At 46.8% G+C, this 25727-nt stretch overlaps 1 protein-coding gene and 1 long non-coding RNA gene across 4 annotated transcripts in view; one reads left to right on the top strand and one right to left on the bottom strand.

The window, feature by feature from the left end:
- Nucleotides 1-25727, top strand: part of LOC138259367 (uncharacterized) — a 161208-nt gene that overhangs the window by 5408 nt on the left and 130073 nt on the right. The window lies entirely within an intron of this gene.
- EML3 (EMAP like 3) overlaps nucleotides 1-25727 on the bottom strand; it is a 293640-nt gene that overhangs the window by 251959 nt on the left and 15954 nt on the right. Inside the window, exon 1 of one of the 3 annotated variants that reach the window (XM_069207044.1) lies at nucleotides 12670-12811. The exons of the other annotated variants lie outside the window; for them this stretch is intronic. The gene's annotated coding sequence lies outside the window, so the exon portion shown is untranslated. Of the gene's footprint in view, nucleotides 1-12669; nucleotides 12812-25727 lie in introns of those variants that run through there. 3 annotated transcript variants of the gene reach the window in all.

Raw genomic sequence — 25727 nt, 5'->3', positions numbered from 1 at the left:
ATTATTTAGGAATAAGTTTGTGTATTTACAGTGATAATTTTAAATCTATGGAATTGTTACAATTCTTGTTCATTATTTCCTGTACTTGGTCCACCCTTTGCATGACCTTTACATCTTAACCAAATTACTTTTTGATACTTTTGGTTTAAGGTTTTTTTACATGTGAAATTTGGTGCACCAACTAGGCTATAAGTTAGGTGCCCTGAAAAACAGCACCCCTTACTATTGCTGTACTATTCTGAAACAAATTTCCTTCCCCATACTGATACATCCCAAGCCTGATATTCAGCCTCCACGGCTATTCCATTACTGAGAATATGGCCTATGGAATATGTTAACCTAGGCAAGAATAATGTGTATTAGAATGAAAAATAGTGAAATAATACTGCCACAGAATGTGCTGCTTTATGCTGCATAATGTGCCTTTTCTTATCCTATAATTTAGTCAACCCTGCTACATCATTCGATCCAAGAAACATAATTCCATTTGTCACAAGTATTAGAATAGGTGCTTTCAAGTAGGTACTCAAAACATTCTACGCAAGCATACATGTCAAGCTAGAAGGTGACTTGCTGGCCTTGGACATGTCGATAGCATTTCCCTTTTAGCTGGGACAAAACTGGACAAAAATTATCTTCCTGGAATTTGACTACTGACAATAAGCACTTGTCACCTAACAGAGGACATCAACCTCATTCCTGTTTAGAATGCTGACATTCGAGAGACCTTGAGCTGCCCAATCAGTCGGGTCAGCCCAGCCACGGTGGAGGATTGACCAGATGACCACCGAATATGATCACAGGTAAGCAAACTTAAAATATTCCCTCCTGGCAAAACATATCCACTCTGCACCAATAATTTGCTTTCTCTCTGCCGCTGGAGCCAGTCAGGGAGACCATGTCCCATGCTCTCCTTCTGTATAAGGAAATCTCCCTAGAAGCCTTGTCAGAACCAAAATTGATCCATACAGACTGCCATAGAGCCGAGACACATGAACCCTGCCTGTACTGTGACTGTACTTCAGGGACACACTCACTCAATCCTTGACCACAAAGCATTCAGGCCCAGTACACTGCTTTTAGGTTTGCACCACGACAAATATAGACAGACAGTGGATCACGGTTAAGTGAGTCTCCAAGGATTCCACCACCCCAGTGCCCCCTGAGACCAAAAGACTGAAGAGACAATAGGGACCTTGCGTTGGAAGTACATCCTGACCCAGAGTATCCAGACCTGCTATCCAGCCAGCCCATGATGAGGTACTACTGACACACGCCACCCCTCTTCAAATAAAATCTCCCTCGCCCACCAAGCAGGCTCAGACGAGATTACTTTTCGTTATCAGATGCACACATGCCTTGAACAGGAAGTGCCAGAAGCAATAGGGACCTCAGAGGCAAAAGGGAATTTCAGCCATGACTGACAGAGTCTAAGACACTGCCACAATTCTCAATGGCTGGTGCTTCACACCTTAACTAACCACCAGACCCCTGTGACACTGAAATGAGATTCCCACAATCGTCACAATTCACTATTATATTCGAAGATCCTGTGCTGCACAAAACGTTACTGTTGAAGGCTCTTTGTTTCTATCATTCCTATATTTAAAATACCTTTTTTACACTTTGCATGCAAACTTTTAAAGGATCCTTCTTAGTTCACAGCTACCTTCTAGTAGACAGTTTTTGGCAGACCTATTGTTCCTAAGAGATAACATATACTTAGAGAGAGCTTTGGGTCAGCAAATTGTTTGTTTGGATGGCTTTGTTGTCTATATTGGTTGCCTATCATTTGATTAAATAGCTTACCTTTCTTATGTTTGACACACCTTGTTTCACAGTATAATAAATGGATGTTTTGAATTCTTCCATGGCATACTTCAGGGATTCTTTTTTTATTTGTTTTCCGCACTCCATGGGGGTGCGTGCATGTGTTTCCTTGGTCTCTTACCCCTTTTTTAGGTCACAGTCTTCCAGACAGCATATTGAGGACTTTCAAAAAGTTGACCTAGGAATGCATTCTGCTTGTTGATTACAATTGGCTTTTCGGTTTGTAACTCACATTTTCTGACTTTCTATTTGCTGGATTTATTTGCTTTAGGCTCTCCACGTTCAGTTTGTCCCTCCTGTTGCCTAAATCATGTTTACTGTAATCTTCCACAAACTCCCTTTCTGAAAACATGTCCTTTAACTCTTATTCTTATCTTGTCACATGTGCTGTGCATTCCAAAACAGAGGTCAAATGTCAGGCTCTCTCTTCCAGGGAGCTTAGTGTTTATTTTTCTTTCGCTGACTTCAAAGTGAGAGAATTTATGTGATAACCCTGCTAAGTACCCATGTAAAACAGAAGGAATTATGATTTTTTAGCACACAACAAAAAACAGTGCTGATGTTGCAGAATTAGTATGAATGAAGCACATTTTCTTTGTGATTCTGAAGTGTGGTGGAAAAAAATATCTGAATACAATCAAAACACATCAATAGACTAGGTGATGACATTTGCACACATTATTGTTTATGTTCAGTAAAACTGTATTTCGGGGCAACGGAATGGTCATTTCAATTGAAATGTGTTTCTGTAATGGCAGTGTGCTACCACACCATGCATACTAGGCCACACCACTCAGTCAAACCGAATCAACCTCACACCACTCTAAACTACCTAACTACACTCAAATCGACACCACTGTGCTCCTGTCTACCCCAGTCTATACCACTAAACTCCAAACCACTCCAATCTAACACACTCCAATCTACTCCAATCCACCCCACGCCAATGTACCTCAACCCAACCCATTACACACCAATCTACCTGAATCTATGCCAGTCTACCCCACTCCAATCTACACCACTCCATTCCAACTTAACCCACTCCATTCCAAACTCCACTGCAATCTATCCAACCCTCCCCTCTCTAATCTACTCCACTCCAATCTACCACATTCCATTCCATGCTACCCAAATCTACCCCACTCCACTCTACTCCAATCTAACCCATTCCACTCCAATCCAATCTACCCCACTCTATCCCTACCTACTGCAATCTACCACACCCCAATCTACTCCTATCAACACCATTCCAAAATACCCCACTCCAATCCTCCCTCTTCAATCTATCCCACTCCAATTCTACCCTACTCTGTTCCAATTTACCCTATTCAAATCCGCCGAATTGACCCCACGGTACCACACCTTAATCTACCCCACTCCACTTCTGTCTACCACACTCCACTCCTCTCTGCTCCAATCTATCTCCCACCACTCCTCTCCAGTCTATCCAACCCCACACTGCCCAATCTACCCACTTCAAGCCACCCAATGAACCCTACTCTACCCCAATCTACCACACTCCATTCCACTCCACCCTATCTCTCCCTCTTTGCATCACTCTAATCTACTACATGCCACTCAAATCTACCCCACTCTAGTCCAATCTAACCCTCTCCCTCTCAATCCATCCCACTTCAATATACCCTACACCACCCCAAACTATCCAACTCCAATCTACTGCATCCAATCCACTCCACTCCAATCTACCCCACTCCAGTCCAATCTATCCCACTTCAACCATTGCACTCTAATCTACCCCACTGTAATCCAGTCTACCCGCCCTCCACTCGACTCCAATCTACTACATTCCACCTCAATCTACTCCAATTCAATCTACCCCACTCCCCACTCCAATCTACCCCATTCCAGTCTACCAATGTACTCCATTCTACCCCATTCTACCCCAATCCACCCCACACCACCCCAATCTACCCCACTTGCCTAGACTATTGCAAGCAACTTTACCACACTCCACTCTATCCAAATCTAACCCACTTCACTTCACTCCAGTCCACACCACTCCAATCTACCAAACCACATTCAAATCTACCCCACTCCACTCCACTCCAATCTAATCTAATCCACTCCAATCTACCCCATCTACCCCACCTCACTCCACCCAATCTATATTACTTCAATCTGCACTACCCCATTGTACCCCACTTCACCCCACTCCACCCCACCCTGCTGCAATCTACCCCACCCCACTCTACCCCACTCCAATTTACCTCACTTCAGTCTACCCCACTCCATTCATCCCTCTTCAGTCTACAACACTCTATTCCAATCTACCTCACTCCACTCTAATCTACCACAGAACACTACACTCTTCCCCATTTTATCTCATTCCATTCCAATCTCGACTCCACTCTAATCTATCCAACTCCACTCCAATCTACCCCACTCCAGTCTGCCCCACTCAGTCCACCCAATCTACCCCACTCCACGTTTTCCAATCTACCACACTCCATTTTACTCTACCCAATCTACCCCACCCCACACTACCACACGCCACTCAAATTTACCCCACTCCAGCCTATTCTAACCAACTTCACCCAGATCCATCCCCCAATCTAACCCACTTCACCCAGATCCATCCCCACTTCACCCCACTTCAGTCTACCTTACCCCACTCCACCCCAACTCACAGTCCAATCTACCCTAATGTACTCCATTCCAGTCTACTTCACTCCACTCCAATCTACCGAACCCAATCCAACCCACCCCATCCCAATCTTTCCAACAGCATTCTATCCAACTCCACTCCAACCTACTCCACTTAATTTACCCCACCCCACTCAAATTTACCACAATCTACAACACTCCTATTCATCTCACTCCAAACGACCCCACTCCACTCTGATTTACCCCACTCTACTCCAATCTACACCACTCTAATCTACTCCAATCTAGTCTATCCCACGCCACTCTAATCTACCCCCTTTAATCTACCCCAATCCAATCTACCCCACTCCACTCTAATCTACCCTACTCTAACCTACCCCACTCTCATCTACCCCACTCCACTCTGCCCCAATCCACTCTTCCTGATCCCCACTCCACTCCAGTCTACCCCAATATATGTCAGTACAATCTACCCATTCCAATCCAATCTACCCCACTCCACCCCAATTCAAGATAATCCACTCCTATCTGCCATACTAATCTACCCAACTCTCACCCTCTAATCTACCCCACTCCATTCTACCTCACTCTACTCCCACTCCCCTCTACGCCTCTACGCCAATGTACCTCACTCTTCTCTTCCCCAGTGTACCCTATTCCAATCTACCCCACTGAAATCTAGCCCACCCCACACCACACCACTACTTTTTTAGCCATACTGAACAGCAGCAACAGTGGCGTACAACATGGCTAAAACAAAATTGCATAGGCGAGACCTATTGGCTTTGTCAATGCTTATTTACTTCGTAGCTCCACACGCCTTTGGGCATCATTTCACAGTCCTCTGATAATTACCACACTTCCCTACCACCCTCTGCTCACAACCTCGCTGGTTTGCGGTTTTGTATATATATTTTTTTATGTATGCACTTTATAATTTTTGTTTAATGGAAGGGCAACTGCCAAGTAATACTGAGCTGCTCACGTCTTTTTTTGCATACCGCATTCACTTATGTTTTCTTATTGTAACATTTTAATTATTTTAGTTTACTGCTCTAAGATCGCAATTTACCATGAGAGAATGGTACATTAAAATGGCATACTTGTGGCCATTTTGGAATGGGCTTCCTTTAATAGGATATACGTTCCAGGATTGCTGGCTGTGCACGCACATACGTCTTGACACATGTTCATGTGCTGATGCCATGCCTTGGCAAAACCAATAGGCTGCCCTTTTAAAGCTTAGACTTTCTGGCGGCTGCAACATTTAAAGAATCTTTGTTGCACTTCACAGGACATTTAAAGGAACTTTGTTGCACTCTGTGCTACATTTAAAATACATTTTGGGCCTGATTCTAACTTTGGAGGACGGTGTTAAACCGTCCCAAAAGTGGCGGATATACCACCTACTGTATTACGAGTTCCATAGGATATAATGGACTCGTAATACGGTAGGTGGTATATCCGCCACTTTTGGGACGGTTTAACACTGTCCTCCAAAGTTAGAATCAGGCCCTTTGTGTCAACCTATGCAGCATTCAGGAATGTGCTTCACAAAGCCACTGATCAGAGTCTCTGTGGGTCTTGGCAAAAAATATAACACTGCACGTTTCATTTCAACAACCAGTAACGCCTATTTTTGTGCAATACCCGCTCTGACCCTAACTTTTGAAACATTGTAAAAAAGACTTCTCTTTCAACTGTTGTACCTACCCAAGTGTGCATTAAAGAAATATTTCTTTTAAAATCAATGCATCTTACTGGAAGTAGGACTATGTTGAATGTTTTATCCTGCAATGTATAGTATTATTTATTGTGTTATATATTGTATATTTTCCTGTCTCACAATTACAGTTCTGGTATCTAGGAACCTGGTACAGAAGGGAGAACATGTAGTACCACAAAACTGCAAAGAAGTGTCGTGAAAAGCAGCCAATGCACAACAGGGATGACCTGTAAGGGCCTCTGCTTTTGACGTCCTGGGACCCATGTGAAGCTCAGCCAATGCACCACAAGGATGACCTGCAGCAACCTCTACTAGTCCAGTAGTGGGACCCAATGCACCTCAGGCAATGCACCACAAGGATGCCCTGCACCAACGTCTGCAATGCACCACAAAGATGCCTTTTATCAACCTCTACAAGTCCAGAAGTGGGACCCAATGCAGCTCAGTCAATGCACCGCAAGGGTGACCTACAGCAACCTCTGCTAGGCCAGTAGTGGGACCCAATGGCGCTCAGACAGCAGTGCACCACAACGATGGCCTGCAGCAACCTCCACAATGCACCACAAAGATGCCTTTGAGAACAATCTACTAATCCAGTGGTGGGACCAAATGACACTCAGACAGTGCACCATAAGGATGGCCTGCAGCAACCTCCTGAATGCACCACAAAGATGCATTTCAGCAACCTCTACTAGTCCAGTGGTGGGACCCAATGCAGCTCAGTCAATGCAACACCAGGATGACTTGCAGCAACCCATACAATACAATACAATACAAATACATAGGTGTGTTAACTTACCTAAATCTTGACCTGTAGCCAGTGCTTTAAGTGGGATGAAAAAGGCAGGGTGCCTCTAGGAGGCGTATGGCAAAGAGAGGTATAATAAGAGTCCTTTCTAAGAGTTGTGGGTGTACAGAAAAGTGTGGCTTAGAACATGCAGACCTAAAACACATGTTTGACGGTTCGAGTCACCCATTGTAAATATGTGGTGATACTCTAGGAGATTTCTGTTACTGCATGCAGACATACAACAAACACATCTAGAATAAGCAATGCTTATTGGCTTTGCTAGTTATAATTCTAATATGAAACTGAATTAAAAATGACTGAAGTCGGTGGGAGGGCAGTTCTCTTCACACTACACTCTTCTGCAATCCCTCACTCTGTAAGACAAGACCTTTTTCTCCACACGTCTTTCTGAAATCCCCCATTTGCATCTCTAAAAGCTCCCCTTCCTCTTCATCACTTACTTTTCCCTCTGTCCTTCTGCATATATTTCCTTGCATTATTACCCTTGCACACACAACCCACTCAACTCACCTGTAAGCACTGCATTTGTTGGCACTTTCGGGAAGCTGTATACCCCTTTCACAATCTTTCCTATAGAATCATAATTAACAATTGGCACATAATATGGCCACCGCTCTGTGCGCTCTGGAGAGAGGCCAAGGAAGGTATGTGCATGCAGCCGGAATATCTTTATGAACCATTGGCAGGCACTGTGAGAAACGTGCACTCCCTTCAGCCTCAGTTCCAGAGCTCTGATTCCTGCCCCATCATACCCGCCCCAATTAAAGCCTGGCCCGTAGCACCCCTTGCTCTGCCAGCCCTGGGACCACGTACCCCTCTGCCAGCTCACATCAATCCCAGCCTGTAGCCTTCCTGCTGCTAGCTCTGGGCCCAGCATTCTTCAGCTGTGCCAAGCTCAGTAACTCAAGAGGGTGAGAGGCTGGGCATGAAACCTCAACAAAGGGAGTTTGTATGAGCAGGAATTCGACGTATTTCATGCGGATCACAGGCCCTTCTTGTTTTGGAGACCAACAGCCCCCAAACCCTCCCTGGTAGAAAATGTCTGTGGCGAGGAGAAATTCTCATCAGCAGCAATTATCACGCATAAACAACTGTGTGTGGGACCCCTCAGCCTCCCACCCAGAGTCGTCCCCCTGGTGAATACAATTAGGTACCAGTGGCCACGTCTGTGTTCACAGGTCAGTCACACATCAAAGGGCCTCTGAGCACAAACTTCTCGGCTTGATCACTCTAGTGCAGGGGTCTTCAAACTGGGGGAAGGTCCCCCCTAGGGGGCCTCAAGTTATCTCAGGGGTGGCGCCAGGCTCAGGCCAAAAGAAGGATTATGCAGATAATTTTGCTTTGTTTTAAGTAGAAAAATGTTTATTGCGTATTTAAAAAGGTAACAGAACTTAACTGTAATGTTAAAATAAGTCGAGACATTGTTAAACATCTTATTAGAATAGTTATGAAAAATTCTGAGGGGGGGCAATGATTTATTTTTTTCCCACGGGGGTGGGGGCGCTGCATTAACAAGTTTGAAACGACAGCACTGGTGCCATGTTGTGGGTGGTGCGAACGGAAGTGTTTGTGGTCCCGCAAGGGATGAGAGGGAGATTGGGGGGGGGGGGGAGGAAGGGGGCTAATGGGGTGCAATCTGGCACCTACGGTGAGTTAAAAAAAAAACGAAAAGCAGTTTAGTCTGAACCATTGGAATGAAATTAAGAGACGCTGCTGTCTGCAGGACTTAAATGCAGAGAGCTATGTGCGCCCCTCTGAAGACTGGCGCCCTGGGCGTGGGACCACCTCGCCCGTGCCAAAAGTCAACCATGCCCCCACCTCCACTAATTTTGTGCTTCAGGGGGGAGGAGTGCGAGGTGTAGTATTTATTGCAAGCCCGGCAATTTCCTTTGCAAATGTTAAATAAAACTATCAAAGCTCACTGATCAGTATCGAGTAGATATGAAAATAAAATTCTTGCCTGCACCCTGACCCGGGCAGTGGCTACAGGGCTCCCTTATTCCTGGCACTTGCCGCCAGGTCCTCGCTTACCCTGGCACTGACTCTGGGTCCTTTCCATAGACCTAGCTTCCTCGTGTCCCCGGCGCACGGCACTGCCCCCATGCGCCCCCCATCCTGGTGCCCGATGATCTCAGCTGGCATTGACTTTCAGTGTCTCTCACATCTGGCAACAACTCCCTGTGGCACCATCACTGGCTTTTGCCCCTCAACAATGGCATTTACCTCCTGATGTCCCTAAACCTAGTGACTGACGTTACCCCGGAAGATCCTGGCACTGATTCTGTGGAAACCCACACCCCTGGCCATCTGCGCCAATCTCCCCTGGCACCCTGGCGTACTCGCCCCTGACACTGTTAGTCATTCTCCTCACCTCTGACACTGACCCCCCGCACAGGCTTGAACCCACTGAAGTGGAGTGCGGCCTGCGGGTAGGTGGAACTGTGTTCTACAGTAAATAACAAATTACAATTATATCATTAAAATGTATTTAATTAGAAGAGGGGTATTGTCGGGGGCATTATAGATGATTGTTCGGTACACAGTGTAAACAAAAAATGCACATAAAAGGTGAAGCTTGTAGCTGGAATAACGACGTTTGTAAAAGAAAAAAGCTATGAGCAGCATTACTGGCAACTCCAGGAACACCGACTAGATACTTGGTGGCGTTCTGTATAATGCCCAACGGAGGAACGTGACATCACCAAATAAAAGATTCCTTAGGTTTAACATGTCACCACTACAGTAGAAAAAGACAAATTGAAACAAGCATCAGCAAAGTCAAAAGCCTTTTTTCTTTGTCAACAGCTTTCGGACTGGCCTATAGGGGAATCAGGCAGTGTCCGATGGGCTGATCTGACAGGTCAGTGCGTGGGTCGGTCTTTTTTGGGTGCTTGTCGGTCTGTTTTATGGGCTACTGGTCTGGGTTTTACTGTTGATTTCCTGGATATTAAAATGAGCATTGCCTGCATCAAGCTCAAATCCAGGCGGTCTTCCACACTTTGCAAAACACTTACACAGCATGCCAAACAAGTTAAAAAATGTACATCCCCCATTTGCAAACATGGGCCACTTTCTCAGCTTTCTAATTCACTGTTGGGGGCCATTTTGACTTTCGTTCCCGGGCCTGTTTTTCATCCCAGTCCTACCCTGTTTGCAAATGCCTGTTTTGTCTTGATTCATGCAAAATGATATTGTTAGAGGAGCTGCTGGCCCCTCCTTAATCTAAAAACAAACAACAAAAAAACAGTTAAAAGCAAAAATATATTTTTTTAGTCTCAAAAATCACACTTTGACATAGTAGTCCCTGGCACATAGGGGAACTAACTTGTGTGTGAACGTGCTCCTTGAGAAAGGGAAGAATGGAGTCCCTCACACTGACCTTAGACAGTGGCTGAAATAGGCTGACTCACTGCCTTATGCTGTATGCTGTAGTGGGAGGAAGAAAAATGTGAATGACACAATAACAAAACAATGGGCGCAGAGAGCTGGCTGAAAGCCCAGGTAAGTAAGTATATTACACATATAATTTTAGTAAAATAAAAATGTCTTGGCTAACGCCAGACCTAAAAATGTAGTGGGAAATATTTTCCTTTCATCTTTATGTATATATCATGAGGAAACCAGAGATCCTGCTGCACAGGAAGCCATGGGGCCAGCGACATACAGTTCTCCCCAGAGTGCCATTACCCCTGTGCTATCAAAGGAGCACATCCTCCTTGGGCATAAGGCAAAACTCTCATAATTTCCCAGCAGAAAGCATAATATGTATATGAGCTAATGCTAACACTTGCTTTTTTGGAGCGAGGCAGAACGCCCCTTTAAAACAAACTCCATAGCCGCCCCCGACAGCAAATCTGTAAGGTGGATCCAGAGGCATTGACCACAAAAGAGCCAGTACAACTTTTGAAGTAAAGCTTGCAGGTTGCAGGCGAGGTAGTGCTGGCTTGAGTGAGAGATGGTTGAAAGTGGGGTGTTGTTGGAAGACCAGGTGTTGTTGGAGTTGAAGAAGCACTGGTGATTGATAGCAAAGAGGGGTCGAGTTGAAGGTGAAGAAATGCAGTAGCGTTAAGAGCAAGGAAAGGGTGGATTACAATTGAGGCGTGTACGGTTGTAAGCAAAGTGAGGTAGAACTTAATGTCAGGTGTGATGAGGGCAGGGGCAAGGTGGTGCCTTCTTGAGAGATCTGGTTTGAAAGTGAGGTAGAGGGAGCTAGGTTTGAAAGCAAGATACAATGGGGTTAAAGGCAAGGTAAAGAGAGGTGAAAAGCAAGCTGGTGGGTTAAATTTGATGTAGGGTGAGTTGATGTGGTGCTCATGCCAAGGTAGGGTTGAAGACGTGGGGTGAAGTGGAAGGTGAGAAGGGACTGACAATGAAGGTGAAAGTGGGAGGAATGGAGTAGGGGTAAATTCAGAGATGGCAGTGGTGAAGACTTGAGTCTCAAGGGGATCACCACATCGGTAATCCCGCACTCGGAGACAGGGATAATGCAGAGAAGGGTAATTCTGGGATGCAAAATTACTGCACCATTCGAAAGTCTTCCATAAAAGAATGGGAGTTTACTTTAGAAATATGTGCTTTCACACTGCATTCAGTAGGTTGATACCAAATTCTGTGCCGTTTCCCACATACACAGTCCACCAAATTATCAGTGCCACAGTGTGTCCCTGTAAAAAGCCAAGTGCAGAAACACTGCAAGTTTTCAACTACTGATTTGCATGGAAACCCTAGTATCCACCCAAAATCAGATATTCCGAGACTCAGAAGGGGGACACAATAGTTGTTACATTTCCAGCCAACGTGTTTTTTGAACTATAAATGTTCCAATATGCAAAAATCACAGAATCATTCAGTTATTTTATTTTTTCCAAATAACTTTCATTACTTTTTTCATCTTCAACAGATGAATGTTAACACTTGGCAGCTGCCATATTTCCCCTTCCTTGCTATTCACTGACACGTTTCCAGTGGAAGGGAGACACGTGATACATTAGTTCTTTTTGCAGATCAATGCACGCGCCTCTCGTTCACGTCACCTATGTTAGTGGCAGTGAATAGAAAGATGACGACTGTCAGGTGTTAAAATGCAATCGTTAAAGCTGCAAAAAATGAAACCAGAGGGTACTGTTGACCCTTCAATGTCCAAAAAATGATTTGCCTGATGTTTTCCTGGGGGTCGGCGCTTTGGTTGAAGGTAAGCTGCAACGGGGCCGCAGGCAAGGTGGGCAGGGGCGTATATGGTGACATGTCTGCCGGATTTGACCAAACATTTTTACATACGTTCAGACAAGAATGCACACACACACTCTCCCCCGCTCAGGTTTGAATGTCTTACAAAATACTGGTTATTTTACAAAATATTGTGTTTTCCTCACTTACAACCCCACCACTCCACATTCCTCTCGCTTTTCATTGCCCCCCCCCCCCCCCCCCCCAAATGCATCCTGCTTGTCCTATGTATTTAACCTTAATATGCCAGCCTGATGGTCGGAAAATCTGAAGCTCTCCCTCCCCCTCGTGTTGTTGACCCAGCTACGGCCCTGGAGGAGGGCCAAATACCGGCCTGTGGTGGGCGGAAGGTGTTCAGCTCTTCACGTGGAATCTGCCACACTGGAAGCACAGGGCAAGGAATTAAAATTTCCAGTCACTGTGCCCTCATCAATGTTTGCATTGGCTTTACCACTGACTCGCTGTGCCACACCAGGCACGTCTCTTCTCTTTGTACCACGGTAGCTCTTCCGGTGGCTGACATCCGTCGAGCGCCGTGGCGCAGTCTAGCGCCAGCTGTGCATCCGACTCCGTGGCGGGCCACGCTACATTTATTCCCAGTAGCGCCCTTGACTGTGTGTTTGATCCCTGCTGAGTATTTTTACTTACCCGATCAGGGCACGGCCTTTGCCTTTAAAGAGGAGGTGCCATCTGCGCCCCCCCCCCCGCCCCGCACCCCCCGGTAGAAATAATTCCCGTAACAGAACATTCCTCTGATAAGAAAACATTTCCCCAGTCACACTGTGCCCCTTCTGGTGGGAGTACTTCCTGTTACATAAAATCATGTCGTTATAAAATGTCCTCACAGCTGAGACGCGCCCCTCCCTTAGAAAACAAATCTTGCTAGTTAGATATTTTCCCGATAACACAACCCCCGCCCTTTGTCTCCTGCCTGTGCTACGGCCACTTCCTTTATGCATCCCACGCTCTGGGCGCCGCACCCTTCAGGGCTAGGTAATGTGCTGTGAATCCTCGGATCCCAACAGGGTCCTCTGTTCTGGTATTAAAGGTGTGCAGTGGGAAGTCTGAGAAGCCTCACCCCTCATTCACTATAGAACAGCGAGTCACTTGCAATGCAAAAGTTACTCACCTGTAACACCAGTTTTACAGCATGGGATCTTTTCCAAATTCACAAGATTAAAGTAGTCTACTAAGCACTGGCCAGAATAAGGTGAAGTATTTCTGGGGCGCACCCTCTTCAGGGATTCTGGCATCACCGAAGAAGCATCTGATCCCTAGTAATTACAGAGGGCATGAGTGGACTTCAAAGAGGCCACCTCGCAAATCAGTGCCATAGAAGCCATACCCTAGAAAGTTGCCGCCACTGCTCTATTCTGATTGGGAGAGCACCTTCCAACCAGGAAAAGATTGATTTCTTTTTTGAGGACACACTCATGGACTCCATTTACGGGTTGCAGCTGTGAACCCCTGGCTTGCCCCTTGCGACCCCTGGCACTGCCTTTGCGACCCCTAGCCTCAGATGTGGCAAAGTCAGTGCCTGAAACACAGTGACAGCTCATACTTATGGACTTCAGTTGGATCTGCACTCAGTTTTCTCTTAGTACTTTTTATTCCAGTCATAGCCAATAATGTTGCTTCCGCTATCCCTGGCTTTTTGATGAATTGACGTTCATGGACACAATTTCTAATGGCAAGACACTTGTGCTGCTTAGCTTTGGACTGCTGCTGCATACACTTCAGAAAATCCCACCTGTTGCTTCTTTCAGACAAACAACAGTCCAGGGCTTGCCTTCACATAAGATAAGAGTTTGCAGGGATCAACCACCCGGAAAGCATAGATGCTAAAAGAGGACTGACATGTTGACAGCATGGTTGACAGAGAAATCAGAAGTGATCTTGGGGAAAAAGGACTATAATGAAGGGCCACTTTAAAAGGAACAGGTAAATTGGTATACGGATCATCCAACACATACATTATAATCATCCTGTAAGCTGATGCTAATTAAAAAGGCAACTGAAGAAATAGTAGTGGCATTAATGTATGGACATAAAGGGAACATCTGCCAACTTGGAAATGCTTAAATGTGGCTCGCCTTCAAAGCAGAAGAAAATCCCAGGGAACACATTTTAGAAAATCATGGAAACCCACATTCTTGAGAAGACGGCTGGGATGGATCGTTGTTATTGTTCACAGGGTGTGGTTACCTACATGTAATCTAGAGACCTGAATTTGCCAGATTTAAACATTGAGGAGCTCTGGCTTCCGACTAACATTAGAGGATGAAAATTGCTACCCAAAAAGCAAGCATTCACTACCATTTTGAATAGTAATAAGAAGATCTCCTGTACATCACAATGTTTGTACATGACCTACATAATACTGATAAAGGTTAGGCCTTCGGGAGCTAAGCTATCAAATCAAAGGAGGCTTGATTGTGATGAAGAATGTGCTTCAGCATCCTGCTGGGCAGCTGGCAGGAGGAGCTACCACAAGATGAAGAAGACGAGGGTCCACACTTGTCTGGTCACAACCAGTGCTACTGGGCTCTTGGTGGACTTGTAATTCCTCTTCTAAAGGGGACTTTCTGTAAAACCAGGTCCAGATGCTACTTCCAACTCTGCCCTTCTCAAGTCTCACAGCTAATGTCATACATTTTTGCGTTTTCGTCTCTAGGAGATGTAATGCTCATATGAAGAACCCAAGGTCAGAGAGCTTCAATTTCCAAACACAGTGGTCAGTGTCAATCCTTATTTCCTTTATTAGAACATGGCTGTCGTTGTGTCACTCTTTCTCAAGACCCAAAGTTGAACTAAGCAGTAGAAGGGAAGGTCTGAGTGCCAAACTGAGAGCTGTGAGCTACTGTATTCTGCTTTGAAGGTACATCTTTGCCTCTGATCAGCGTACCTGTACCAAGGGCTCCTGCTCTGAGAGGTGTACACACCCCACCCACATAGTTATGCATCCATGACCACCCTCTCTTGTGGACTGCAATCCTCACACCTTAGACCAGTGGTCTCCAAACTTTTTAATGCCCACCCCCAGTTTGAAGACCTCTGCCTTAGACCATGTAGCATAATCTGTATGTTTGTACATCAATTTACAAGTGTCACAGCCTTGCAGGAAGTCATAATCAGGTCTCCTCAGCACCAGGAAGACCTGCTTCTACCAATAGCCCAGGTACTGCTCAAATAGACAAGGAAAATGTAGGAGCACAATGGCCTTGAAGAGACCGTTCACTGAGAACAGCTTCGCAGTTGAGAACAGTAGAGTATCGCCCAGCAGCGCCCACATCTTACCTTCAGAAAGGGCAGCTTTGAGTTGGATCATATCAGACTGTGCTTAGACAGGTGATGCTCCTCCAGGGAGAAGTGCAGAACTGATTGATAGAGAAGCGCAAGGAGGGAGAGATGCTGATGGTTCATTGATTAAAAAATGCCTCCACCACAGAAGGTACCAGTTGAGCTCTACCAGCAAGTTGTCCAACACAGAGAGATTATTCCAACATGGCTACAAACTTTCAATCAAAATACATGTTTGGGGCATGTGAAGGGACAGAAACAGTGGCTGTTCTCAGACAGTCATTGAAGCAAGCATTGTACATTAACATTTTGATTTGGTGGATGTAAGTATACATAAAATATAGCTTTAGACAATTTCCATTCCTGTTTAAAATGTATGGGATGTGTTGTAGATTTAAGGACTCCTTAAGATGGGCATGCCCATCCAAAATGCTCTGGAACAAATTTAATTAGCACGTCCAAATAAGAAGTAAAATAAACTTGAATATGTTTTGTTTTAAAAAAAACTTGTTTGATATAGCTGTTCAATGAGAGTGTTAAAGGCTTATGCCATATTGGATGTGTATAGTGGAGTGTTTGTGAAACCCTTTACAATGCTGGTCAATGATTTTGAGGTCACCACTAGGTGGCACTGCAAGTGTAGTCAATATATGCAAGATTGGCAAAATAACTTGGCCTATACTGCTACATTCTGTTTTAAATTTTTTATTTATTACCGTAGATATTGACACACATGGATGATATGCAAAATTACGAATATAGGTGATAAATGTATTAAAAAAAAAAGATTGGAAGAAATCAACAGGGAAATCAATGACCACAAGGAGTATCTCATGCACAGGCATGTAGGGAGACAAGTAAATACGTTGGGGATCTCCAGAGGGAAATGGGATGCAAACCAGGAGCAAAACAAGGGAACCCCAGCCGGGCCCGAGCGGACCGTAGATGCAATAGTAAATCTAACTAATGATATCCTGACAGAAGATGAGATCACAGTCCTGAACAAAGGATTGGGGTTTGTTCCATCCCCTGGGCTGGACAAGCTCAAGTTGAGAACAGAATTGGCAGAGTTGTCCAGGAAGATCTGAGTCAAAGTCTTTTTTCAGGATAAGGAAGAACACGAGAAAGACACGGAATATACTCCACTGCAGAAGAAATCCTTTTTTCCCTCCTCCCACTACTATACCCCCCGGAAGTCAGAGTTTTTGAAGAAGCTGTTATTAAGGAGATTGAGGCCCTGGACACAAAAATAAAAGGTTTCCATAACCTAACTGTTAAACCTGACAGCCTTAGGATGGTCACCCCTAACTTTTTGCCTGCCTCCCTCCACTTTTTGGATGCTGTTTTTGCTGGTTTGCACACTTTACCACTGCTAACCAGTGCTAAAGTGCATATGCTCTCAACCCTTTAAACATGGTAACATTGGATCATACCCAATTTGACTATTTAATTTACTTTTAAGTCCCTAGTAGTGTGCACTATATGTGCCCTGGGCCTGTAGATTAAATGCTACTAGTGGGCCAGCAGCACTGGTTGTGCCACCCACTTAAGTAGCCCCTTAATCTTGTCTCAGGCCTGCCATTGCAAGGCCTGTGTGTGCAGTTTCACTGCCAATTCGACTTGGCATTTAAAATTACTTGCCAAGCCTAAAAATCCCCTTTTTCTACATATAAGACACCCCTAAGGTATGCCCTAGATAACCCACAGGGCAGGGTGCTATGTAGGCAAAAGGCAGGACATGTACCTATGTAGTTTACATGTCCTGGTAGTGTAAAACTCCCAAATTCCTTTTTACACTGCTGTGAGGCCTGCTCCTTTCATAGGCTAACATTGGGGCTGCCTTCATACATTGTTTGAATGGTAGCTGCTGATCTGAAAGAAGTAGGAAGGTCATATTTAGTATGGCCAGAATGGTGATATAAAATCCTGCTGACTGGTGAAGTTAGATTTAATATTACTATTTTAGAAATGCCACTTTTAGAATGTGAGCATTTCTCCGCACTTAAGTCTTTCTGTGCCTTACAATCCACGTCTGGCTGGGTTTAGTTGACAGCTCCTTGTGCATTCACTCTAACACACCCCAAACACATGATACTCAGCCTCACTTGCATACATCTGCATTTTGAATGGGTCTTCCTGGGCTGGGAGGATGGAGGGCCTGCTCTCACACAAAGGATTGCCACACCTCTTACTGGGTCCCTGGCAGACAGGATTGAACTGAAAGGGAACCCGGTGCACTTCTAAGCCACTCTTTGAAGTCTCCCCCACTTCAAAGGCACATTTGGGTATATAAACAGGGCCTCTGCCCCTTCCAACTCAGACACTTCCTGGAGAAGATAATTGGAACCAAAACCTGCATCCTGCCAAGAAGAACTGCCTGGCTGCCCAAAGGACTCACCTGACTGCTTTCTGTGAAGGACTGCCGCCTTGCTGTTGGCCTGCTGCGTTGCTGCTCTCTGGCTGTGGTGAAGAAGTGCTCTCCAAGGGCTTGTATAGAGCTTGCCTCCTGTTCCCTGAAGTCTCAGGACCAAAAAGACTTCTCTCTTGCAACTGGACTCCCTGTGCGGGGAAAATTTGACGCACAGCTTGCTAAAACCGACGCACAGCCTGCCCCGCGCTGAAAAAATCACTGCATGCCGAACCGGAATGACGCAGCGCAACTTCGCAAGGAGAAGATCGACGGGGCGCCTGCGCTGTGACCGGAACTTCAACGCACGGCCCACCGGATCGACGCACAGCCGACCTGGGACGACGCAGCCTGACTTCCAGAGGGGAAATCGGCACAGCGCCTGCAGTGCGGAAGAAACTTCCACGCATCGCCCACCGGAACGATGCAGCGCTTGTGACTTCGCCATGCAAGCCCAGGATTCCACGCACAGACCCAGGGGCATCTGAAAACCCCGCAATCCCAAAGAGGATCCATGACCAAGCGCCAGAAATCGACGCAGAGCTGTCTCTCCGTGGAAACTAAACAACGCATCGCCGTGAGCGGCCCGAGAAATCGACGCACACCCCTTTGATTCCATGCTTCCCCTCCTCTGCGGCCCTTTACAGAGATTTTTCATGCGAACCAGGTACTTTGTGCTTGAAAGAGACTTTGTTCGTGTTTAAAAACTTAAGACGCTTTATATCACTTTTCAGTGATATCTCTACATTTATTGCATCTATGATCATTTTGACCTGCAAATATCCAGATAAATATTATATATATTTTCTAAACAGTGTGTGGTGTATTTTTGTGGTGCTATATTGTGTTGTTGTATGATTTATTGCACACATACTTTACACATTGCCTTCTAAGTTAAGCCTGACTGCTCAAGTGCCAAGCTACCAGAGGGTGGGCACAGGATAATTTGGAATGTGTGTGACTTACCCTGACTAGAGTGAAGGTCCTTGCTTGGACAGGGGGTAACCTGACTGCCAACCAAAGACCCCATTTTTAACATTGGTGGCAGCGGTGGGGTAGGACTTGTATTTGTGCAGTGACATACAGTAGCTAAGTATTTCACTACCTACCTACAGTTGAAGGTCAACTTGATTTTTATCTCTTTTCTGCAATTTTGTTTTTTTCTGTCAATTTTTGACTAAAATACTCAAATCAACATGTCTCTAGCTGGGTCTCAAGCAGGAGAGGAAGATTGTGATATGGATATGCTGGAGACCTACACTGTTAAACAGCTGAGGGCATTCTGCAGGGATATGGGTGTACCTACCCAGAAAGCCTCCAGGAAGGAGGAATTCCAAAGGGTGCTGAGGGCCTGGGCAGAAGCCCTTGCTTAGGAGGATGTTGTGGAGGAGGGTCTAGAGGATGGCCCCTCAGAGGATTTTTTGCCCTCACTAGATGAGATTAGGGTTGCAATTGTGCCCCCTGCAAAAACAGGGAGCAGTGTCTCTGATTAATTCCTGAACGCAGGGGAAAGGAGAGAGGAGAGAGAGTTTCAGTTGCAGAAGGCAAAGTTAAAAATTGAGGCTCAACAGGAGGAAAGGAGAGCAGAGAGAGAAGCCAAGCGAGTTGAGGCTGAAACAGCAGCCAAACAGATTAAAACTGAAGCTGCAGCTGAGAAAGCCTTGGCTGAGAAAAAAAACTGTTGTTGGCTCATGAACTGAGTCTCAAGGAGCTGGAGATCAAGGCTAGACAGTCTGAGTGCATCAGTGATGGTGGCAGCATACGTGCAGGACCGATTTGGGACAAACAGGTTTGTATATCCAAGAATGTGGTGCCAAGTTTTGTGGTGGGAGATGACATTGATAAGTTGTTGGCTGCCTATGAAGTTGCACTGAGGGCCCATGGGACACCTGAGGAGCACTGGGGGGAGGCCATGTGGCTTTATGAACCATCCTTAGGGAGGGACACACTTCTCACACTTGCTCCACAGAATAGATATGACTACTCACACATGAAAGCTGCTTTACTGGCCAAGTTTGGACTGACCGCTGAGAGATACCGTCAGAGGTTCAGGGACAGCACCAAACTTTCAACACAAACTTGGGTGGATTGTTATGATTTCTCCAACAAGGCAATGGATGGATGGGTGCGGGCAGCAAAGTAGATGATTATAAAGGGTTATATGACTTGATTCTGAGAGAGCATATGCTCAATATTTCTTTTAAAGAGTTGCGCCAGCACTTGGTAGATAGTAGGCTAACTGACCCCAGGAAGCTTGCTGAGGAGGTGGACCTCTGGGTTAGCACCAGAGTGTCCAAGAAGGCATCTGGGGGGGATACCCACAAAGGTAGTCAGGGTTCCCAACAGAAGAAAGAGGGGGGAGAAAACCACAAGATAAGGAGTTCACAAAAGGCCCCCAAAAGAATTCCCAAGGGGGGATGGATACTATTCCTCTTGTAGGTTTGGGAAGAAGCCCGGGTATTTTGATAAAACATTAGGGAAATTCATCTCCAAATGCTTAGAGTGCTACCAGCATGGACACTCTAAGGGCGACTCCCAGTGTCCCAAGAGGGCATAGTCCACTACTGGACAGACACCTGGGTTGGGTATTGTAGCGCTCGGTGGGGAGACAATCCCAGTTAGCTTTGGGGAGCAAGCAGCTGTTTCCCTAGTGTCCCTGGGAGAAGAGAGATGGTGCCTAAAGCCTTAATGCCAGAAAATACTTCCAAGTACAGGCAGTGGGTCACCATTGATGGGCAAAGGATGGAGGCTCTGCATGACACAGGAGCCAGTATGACTACTGTCAAGAGTCAGCTGGTGTCATCAGAGCAGATTCCACCAGGTCATAGTCGCTGACAATTGCGAAAGTCACCTACTGGTGGCTCTGGTTCCCTTTGAGTGGGTGGTGGTCTCTGGTACTCTGAAAGTAGCTGTGAGTCCTGACATGCCGGTAGATTGTCTGTTAGGCAATGATCTTGAGCATACTGCCTGGAAAGAGGTAGACCTCAGATCCCACCTGGAGATGTTAGGTTTGCCTGAGTCGGTCTGCATGACCACACGGTCCATGGCTGCCCGGGAAGGGAGTCAAGGGCGTCTGGAACAATGGCCCAGACAGTTGCAAAGAGGAAGGGCAAAAGGCGTGGAAAACCCACCTCAGATGTTCCCACGGTGGTGGACGGGCCCCTGGGGAGAAGGAGGCCCCTGAGCCAACTGGGAAGGACATAGCTGACCTGGGTAACCTACCTGAACTTGCTGGCTGGCAAGTATAGGGCGGGCCAACCAGGGCAGAATTCTGCAAGGCGCAGAAGGAATGCCCCACCCTTGAGGGTCTGAGGCAAAAGGCCACAGCCCAAGCAGCAGGTGAATCCTCTGCCCATCACCATATTTACTAGGAGAATGATCTCCTTTACAGTGAGCCTAAGGTTCCAGGTCCTGGGGCAGCACGTGTGCTGGTGGTCTCCCAGTGTTACCGGACCTTCCTACTGGGTCTGGCTCACGACATTCCCCTGGCTGGACATCTGGGCCAAGACAAGACCTTTAACAGGCTTGTCACCCACTTCCATTGGCCCAGAATGAGGTATGCCTCAGATAATTTATGCAGAGCTTCCCCTACCTGCCAGGCTAGTGGGAAGACAGGACAAAAGTTTAAAGCTCCCCTGCTCCCACTCCCTGTCGTTGGCACCCCGTTTGAAAGGGTGGGCATCGACATTGTTGGTCCCTTGGACCCCAAAACTGCCTTAGGAAACAGGTTTATCCTGGTTTTGGTGGACCACGCCACCCGCTATCCAGAGGCAATCCCTCTGAGAACAGTGAATGCACCGGTGGTGACCAGAGCCCTGTTGGGAATATTTACCCATGTGGGATTCCCTAAGGAAGTTGTGTCTGACAGGGGCACAAACTTCATGTCTGCGTACATGAAGTCCATGTGGGTTGAGTGTGGGGTGACCCACCGGTTTACCACCCCTTATCATCCTCAACCCAATGGGCTTGCTGAGAGATTCAACAAGACCCTGAAGGGCATGATTAATGGCCTGACTGGAGCCATAAGGCGTAAGTGGGATGTCCTCTTACCATGCCTGTTGTTTGCTTTCAGGGAGGTGCCCCAGAAAGGGGTGGGGTTCAGTCCCTTTGAACTTCTCTATGGTCACCCTGTCAGGGGACCTCTAAACATTGTTAAAGAGGGCTCGGAGAAAGCTCTCAAGACACCTCCCCACAATGTGGTCAGCTACATGCTGGCCCTCTGCAACCAAACCCAATGCTTCTGGAAGCAGGCCAAGAGTAACCTTGTCAAGAGGTGATGAAGGAGTGGTATGACCAGAAGACCACTCTGGTTGAGTTCTCACCTCTGGTTGAGTTGGGTGATAGAGCCAGTTGAGCCCAGGGCTCTCTAGGACCGCTGGACTGGCCCATTTCAGATCAAGGAGCGTAAAGGAGAGGCCACTTACCTAGTGGACCTCAAGACCCCTAGGCACCCCCTAAGGGTCCTCCATCACAACAGGCTCAAACCTCAATTTAAGAGGTCTGAGATCAGTATGCTCCTGGTCACAGATGAGGGTGTGGAAGAGGAGAGTGAACCTCTCACCGACCTCCTCCCTGCCAAAGAAGGTGATGGGTCAGTGTAGGGTGTCGTTCTCTCTGACTCCCTGACTCTAAATCAGAGATGGTACTGCTATGAGCAGTTAGAGCAGTTCTCTTCCCTGTTTTCCCTTACTTCTGGACTGACACACTTATGTGTTCATGACATTGATACAGGTGACAGTCCCCCTGTGAAGAACAACATTTACAGGTTGTCGGATAAGGTGAAGGCCAGCATCAAGGAGGAGGTCTCCAAGATGTTGACCTTAGGGGTTATTGAGAAATCCACTAGTTCCTGTGTCGGCCCTGTGGTGATGGTTCTTAAGGCTGCTGGCCCCGGTGCGAAGCCAAAACTCAGGTTTTGTGTGGACTACCGGGGTCTCAACTCAGTCACACGGACTGACACTCACCCCATCCCCGAGCTGATGAGCTCGTTGACAGAGTAGGTGCTGCCAAGTTCCTGAGTACGTTTGATCTTTCATCAGGATACTGGCAGATCACCCGGACTGAGGAGGCTAAAGAGAGATTTGCATTTTCCACACCTGATGGCCATTACCAGTTCTGGGTGATGCCCTTTGGGTTGAAAAATGACCCCGCTACCTTCCAATGGTTGGTTAACGGGGTCCTAGCTGGCAAGGATGCTTACTGTGCAGCCTACCTTGACGACATAGCTGTCTACAGTTCCAGATGGGAGGAACACCCACTCCACCTCAAGGAGGTGCTTCAGGCCCTGCAGGCACGCCTGACCATCAAGGCTAGTAAGTGCCAGATTGGGCAGGGTTCCGTGGTGTACTTGGGACACCTAGTAGGTGGTGGCAAGGTGCAGCCACTGCAGGCCAAGACTGAAACTATCAAGGCCTGGCAGCCACCTAGAACACAGACTGAAGTGAGAGCCTTTTTAGGCCTCACTGGATACTACCGCAGATTCGTCAAGGGCTACAGTACCATTGTGTCACCCTTGACTGAACTCACTTCCAAGAAACAACCTAGGTTGGTGAATTGGACAGAGGCTTGTCAGAAAGCCTTTGATTCTCTGAAAGAAGCCATGTGCATGGCCCCCGTGCTCAAGACCCCTGACTACTCCCAGGAATTTATTGTGCAGACAGATGCTTCAGAGCATGGCATAGGGGCTGTTCTAACACAGCTAAATGAGGAGGGCTCAGACCAACCAGTAGCCTTTATTAGCAGAAGGCTATTACCACGGGAACAGAGGTGGAGTGCTATTCAAAGATAGGTATTTGCTGTGGTCTGGGCACTGAAGAAGTTAAGACCCTACCTGTTTGGGACTCACTTCCGGGTTCAGACAGACTACAGGCCCCTCAGATGGCTTATGCAGATGAGAGGTGAGAATCCTAAACTCTTGAGGTGGTCCATTTCCCTACAGGGGATGGACTTTATGGTGGAGCATCGCCCGGGAATTGACCACGCCAATGCTGATGGTCTCTCCAGATACTTCCACCTTAGCAATGAGAGCTCCCAGGAGGTTGGGTAGCTCTCCCCACTTTCAGTTGGGTGGGGACACGTGTTAGACCTGACAGCCTTAGGGTGCTCACCCCTAACTTTTTGCCTGCCTCCCTCCACTTTTTGGACACTGTTTTTGCTGGTTTTTAGACTCTGCGCACTTTACCACTGATAACCAGTGCTAAAGTACATATGCTCTCTCCCTTTAAACATGGTAACATTGGATCATACCCAATTGGACTATTTAATTTACTTTTAAGTCCCAAGTAGTGTGCACTATATGTGCCATGGGCATGCAGATTAAATGCTACTAGTGGGCCAGGAGCACTGGATGTGCCACCCACTTAAGTAGCCCCTTAACCTTGTCTTAGGCCTGCCATTGTAAGGCCTGTGTGTGCAGTTTCACTGCCAATTCGACTTGGCATTTACAAGTACTTGCCAAGCATAAAACTCCCCTTTTTCCACATATAAGACACCCCTAAGGTATGCCCTAGGTAACCCATAGGGCAGGGTGCTGTGTAGGCAAAAGGCAGGACATGTAGCTATGTAGTGTACATGTCCTGGTAGTGTAAAACTCCCAAATTCGTTTTTACACTGCTGTGAGGCCTGCTGCCTTCATAGGCTAACATTGGGGCTGCCTTCATACATTGTCTCAATGGTAGCTGCTGATCTGAAAGGAGTAGGAAGGTCATATTTAGTATTTCCAGAATGGTGATATAAAATCCTGCTGACTGGTGAAGTTGGATTTAATATTACTATTTTAGAAATGCCACTTTTAGGAAGGGAGCATTTCTCTACATTTAAATATTTCTGTGTCTTACAATCCACATCTGGCTGGGTTTAGTTGACAGCTCCTTGTGCAGTCACTCAGACACACCCCAAACACAGGATACTCAGCCACACTTGCATACATCTGCATTTTGAATGGGTCTTCCTGGGCTGGGAAAGCGGAGGGCCTGCTCTTACACAAAGGACTGCCACACCCCCTACTGGGACCCTGGCAGACAGGATTGAACTGAAAGGGGACCTGGTGCACTTCTAAGCTACTCTTTGAAGTCTCCCCCACTTCAAAGGCACTTTTGGGTATATAAACAGGGCCTCTGCCTCTTCCAACTCAGACACTTCCTAGAGAAGATAACTGGAACCAGAACCTGCATCCTGCCAAGAAGAACTACCTGGCTGCCCAAAGGAGTCGCCTGACTGCTTTCTGTGAAGGACTGCTGCCTTGCTGTTGGCCTGCTCCCTTGAAGCTCTCTGGCTGTGGTGAAGAAGTGCTCTCCAAGCGCTTGGATAGAGCGTGCCTCCTATTCCCTGAAGTCTCAGGACCAAAAAGACTTTTCTCTTGCAATTGGACTCCTTGTGTGGCGAAAATTAGATGCTAAAACTGACGCACAGCCTGCCCCACGGTGAGAAATTCACTGCACGCCAAACCGGAACGAAGCAGTGCGACTTCACAAGGAGAAGATCAGTGCAGTGCCTGCGCTGCGACTGAAACTTCGACGCACGGCCCACCGGATAGACGCACAGCTGACCTGGGACGACACAGCCCAACTTCCAGAGGGCAAATCGACGCAGCACCTGCCGTGCGGAAGAAACTTCCACGCAACACCCACCAGAACGACGCAGCGCTTGTGACTTCGCTTCGCAAGCCCAGGATTCCAAACACAAACCCCGGGGCATCTGAAAACCCCGCAACCCGAAGAGGATCCACGACCGAGCACCGGAAATCAACGCACCGCCGTCCCTGCGTGGAACCCCTTTGTTTCCACGCTTCCCCTCCGCTGCGG

The sequence above is a fragment of the Pleurodeles waltl genome, chromosome 9, assembly GCF_031143425.1.
Source record: "Pleurodeles waltl isolate 20211129_DDA chromosome 9, aPleWal1.hap1.20221129, whole genome shotgun sequence".
NCBI lineage: Eukaryota > Metazoa > Chordata > Amphibia > Caudata > Salamandridae > Pleurodeles > Pleurodeles waltl.
This window is presented reverse-complemented; position numbering and strand designations above follow the sequence as displayed.